The sequence below is a fragment of the Labeo rohita genome, unplaced genomic scaffold (genome assembly GCF_022985175.1).
Source record: "Labeo rohita strain BAU-BD-2019 unplaced genomic scaffold, IGBB_LRoh.1.0 scaffold_1806, whole genome shotgun sequence".
Classification (NCBI taxonomy): Eukaryota; Metazoa; Chordata; class Actinopteri; order Cypriniformes; family Cyprinidae; genus Labeo; species Labeo rohita.
This window is the reverse complement of record NW_026128007.1, coordinates 252-4452: the sequence shown is the minus strand read 5'-3', so window position 1 is coordinate 4452 and position 4201 is coordinate 252. Positions and strand designations below refer to the sequence as shown.

The 4201-nt window shown below is 32.9% G+C and overlaps 2 long non-coding RNA genes across 2 annotated transcripts; one reads left to right on the top strand and one right to left on the bottom strand.

Annotated features, from left to right (window-relative positions):
* The first annotated feature begins 357 nt into the window (after positions 1–357).
* LOC127158956 (uncharacterized) lies at positions 358–2313 on the top strand. The gene is made up of 4 exons (XR_007826323.1): positions 358–396; positions 679–829; positions 1627–1722; positions 1829–2313. It is a non-coding gene; the product is annotated as an uncharacterized LOC127158956 (long non-coding RNA).
* A 457-nt stretch (positions 2314–2770) lies between these two features.
* On the bottom strand, positions 2771–3957 carry LOC127158957 (uncharacterized). Its single transcript, XR_007826324.1, has 3 exons — positions 3704–3957; positions 3305–3383; positions 2771–2807 (listed from the first exon to the last, which is right to left on the bottom strand). It is a non-coding gene; the product is annotated as an uncharacterized LOC127158957 (long non-coding RNA).
* Between the last annotated feature and the right edge of the window lie 244 nt (positions 3958–4201).

Here is a 4201-nt window from a genome sequence, read left to right as displayed (position 1 = left end):
GGACTTTCTGAAAATGTGTGTATTTTTGTATAGGTGGAGTCAGCTGCAGATCATTTGATGAAAATTAGTTTTCTTTGTGTTATCTTTTCTTCGACCTTTTGATGCATAAAACTAGTTTGAACTTCACAGGCCTATTGAGTCCACGTTGTTCCTATTGCAGTTCCTAAGGTGAGACACACATTCTTGCAAATATAATTCTATTACAAAATATAAAAATTTGTAAAAAAAAAAAAAAAATAAATAAATAAATAAAATACTGAATTAAATGTTTATTTATTGCATCTGAAGTTTAGGTTTAATTTCAACTTTTTTTTTTTTTTTTTTTTTTTTTTTTTTTTTTAGATCTCTGCTGAGCAAGTTGAAAGTTACAGTTACAAAAATTGGGACAACTTCCAGGTAAATTTGTCTTAGATTTTTGTTTGGTGAATTAGAGGGATGGCTTGGGACTGTAAGCTGTGTACAGCCTCATTTCAATCCAGAACACACTTGCTCACACACATTCAATTGCAGCATAGTCATTATTCAAAAGTTAGTCCATCACCAGTGAAAGAGATCCTTGGATGCTGGCCAGCTCTACGTTTGGAATCACAGATATAATAAACTCTAATTGTGTGTTTAAAAAATGTATTTAATATATTCAGTCGGTTTGTGACATGCTTTTCTTGTCTTCTGTTTCAGGTATGTGCTGAATTTCAGCGCATTACCAACCAGAATTTAACAAACACATTTTACGCAGAGCTAGACCGCCACAGTTTTCGCCTGATGACTTTATATCGACAGAGAGCAGCGAAGACTGGAAAAACTGCTGATGCACTTTTATGACTTAAAGGTATTATCATGGTATTATTGTTGTTTAATGCTTCAACAGACATTGTTTTGACTGTATATACTGAATATTATCACTTGATCCAAATATATAAGTCTAACTATGACTTGGATTTATCATGTACTAAGTGATGAGTAAACATTTTCTGAATTTTTTGTATTTAATTTAGAACAGTGGTTCTCAAACCTTTCCTGGAGGACCCCCTGCCCTGCACATTTTGTATATCTCCCTGATCAGACACACCCAATTTAGTTCTTGCAGTTTCTACAACAAGCTGATGAATGGAATCATGTGTGTAGATGAGGGAGACATACAAAATTTGCAGTGCAGGGGGTCCTCCAGGACAGGTTTGAGAACCGTTGATTTAAAATACATTAAAAAAAAAAAAAAACTTTTAAAGGGATCGTTCACAGAAAAATGAAAATTCTGTCATGAATTACTTGCTCGTTGTTCCAAATCTGTATAACTTACTATACTTTGTTTCGATGAACACAGAGGAAGACATTTGGAAGAATGCTGGTAGTCAATGGGGTCCAATAATTGTTTGGTTATAAACATTCTTCTCAATATCATCATGTGTTCATCAGAACAAAGACATTTATACAGATTTGGAACAACTTAAAGGTGAGTAAATGATGACACAATTTTTATTTTTGGATGAACTGTCCCTTTAAGAGTTTTATCTATGCCTTGATCAACTTTTTGGCATTCATTCTGTGTCAAGTTAGCATTGTTTGGTTTTGTGCTGGCTAAAACGTGTGTGTTCCACTTTTAACATTGTTTTCAATGTGAACTTTAAGGATCAACATGATGTACACACAAGGCGAACAACAGCGCTCTGTGCACTTCCTGTGTATCTGAGAGAAGACACCTCAAAATTCTTTAAAATATGCACGGTAAGTCACTTATTCTGCATATTTCTTAGGATTATATTTCAGCATTTTTTTTTCACACTGGTAAGATAGCATTTGGTAATTGTGTTTCAATACTTTTTACATCCAGATTGAAGATGATTCAGAAGAGCCAGATGTTGATTCATCAGTTGCCCTTTTGACAGTCATCCGAGAACTCCCAGACATTGCAGTTCGGTACAATACAGAGAAGATTTTGATCATCCTTGAGAATGGAGTTGTCATAACAAACCTTCAGAGACTCTGATGCTTTCCTTTTGATGTTTGGCTTAATCTATGCATTGGATCTCTCATATCCAAAAGAGATGGCCAACACGTTTGAGTTTATTTAGAAGGTTCTTTTGGGTCTTGATGATGGCAAACTTAAGCCAAGGGTGCTGGCTCTAAAGAATGACTTGCTGATTCATGCCAGGTATGCCTTTTTTTGTTGCACAGAACTGTGGTCACAGTTTTTGTTGGCATAATGGCTGTTAAGGTAATATTTTAATGTAATTTATTTGAGCTGGTGTGCCTTTTTATTGCACAGAACTGTTTTAATGTCTCATGTTTTATAATAAATTTTTGTACTTTGTTTAATGATTTCAGATTTGTAATTTGTACTGTTAAGTTGTAAAATGTAGATATTTGAGTACAGGAAACTTAAAAAAAACAAGGCAATCAGTTGCCACAAAATATTTAAGTAACATTACTACTACAATTTAAGTTATGTAAATTATATAATTTGATTTAATAACACTTAAAGCTCCTTAAACTAAGTTTAGATCAATTAAAAATTTTGATATATATTTGAGGGATATTTTAATTAAGTGAAATAATTAAAGTTGTCAGTACTCAAAACTTTGAGTTGCACTAAAGTAAAGATGAACAAAACACTAAATATATATTTTGATTTAAATTAATGTTTGTTTATAATTTACAGGTACTCAAAGTAAGTAGCTATATGCTTACTGATGATATTTAAGTTTGCAAACTTAAAAAAATAGCGGCAATCAGTTGCCTCAATTTTTTTAAGTTAGTAGAACTTATCCGGGTTTACAGTGCAGACAGACTGGATGATGATGAGATCAGATCTGTGTAGAGCAAACAAAAATCTCATTGGATTATTACAATTAATGGCAAAATGAATGGAAATGTAAACTGATATTTCAAGCTGACACAGATAGAAATAACTGATTTAAAACCATCATCTGGTTTCATCTGGTTAAAATACAACTATTCTAGTAATATATAATGAGTTTTAAGTAATAGAATTGGTGACTGCAGGATACTTTAACATTTAGACAGAAGCAGGATTATTATGCTGCTGTCACTAAAGCCTAAAGCACAGATAACTGACAAACTTTGGTTTTCAACAACTGTTTAGGTATGACAAACCCGACTTAATTTACATGACTGCACTATTAATGAGCATTTTGACACAATTTTGAGTGTATTTGATATTAAAATGGAATAGCTAAACCACAAAAGAGAAAACATTTTGTTTGCACGCTTTAAGGCTTGTGTCATGCAAGTCCTGCTCCTAATTATATTAAGGCATGCATATATTTTCAAAATCAACTGAACTTACCGTTAACCGACCAAACTGCCGCGAAGGACCCTCTCAGGAAAGCATGGCGTCCACAACCAGTTTTAATGTTAGGACGACACTACAGATGGATTTTGGGCGGGAACATTAGAAATCGATTGGAACATACAAAATAATAATTTGCAAGATTAAAAGATGCCTTAGAATTAATATATATATATATATATATATATATATATATATATATATATATATATATATATATATATATTTTACCTCAAAACAATCACTCAGTATTACACCAATTTACTGTAAATACTATAGCAAAAATAATCGGTGAGATATACATTTTATGGTGACTAAATATTCTATTTTAAATAATGGTAATTAAACGAAGCTAACACTTAACATTAAATATGAAAATAAAACACTGGCTCTTACCGTTTCTTGTGATGTGTGTGTTCAAAGTTGTTTTGTGCGTCCGCGAATAACGACGATCAAATGCTGACTTTCATCACAATTTAAATACACACAATAAACCGACTCTGGTTGCACAGACACAGACATCATTCAAGAATCACCCCATAACTGATTGAACCGCGAATGAATGACCCTCACAAAATGGCGACCAGTTACAGACTTGTTTTGTGCTCATCATACGTGTCCGTAAAGGCGAATAAGTACCGCCTTCTAAATGAAAGAGACAGTCGTTGATTAGTAAATTCATTACGTCACTGCAGCGACCGTTAGAAGCTCCGGTTCCTATAGAAACAGGCAGTGTTTGAAAACTCGTGCTCATGACTGCGCATGTGTATTGGATGGTCTAGCATTAAAAAGCTTTTTTAAATGTATTTGAACATAAGAAATAAATCTTATAAGACTGTTGTTGTCAGATTTAATGTGTTTTCGAATATGAAATTTAATCGAAAGCTTAATGAA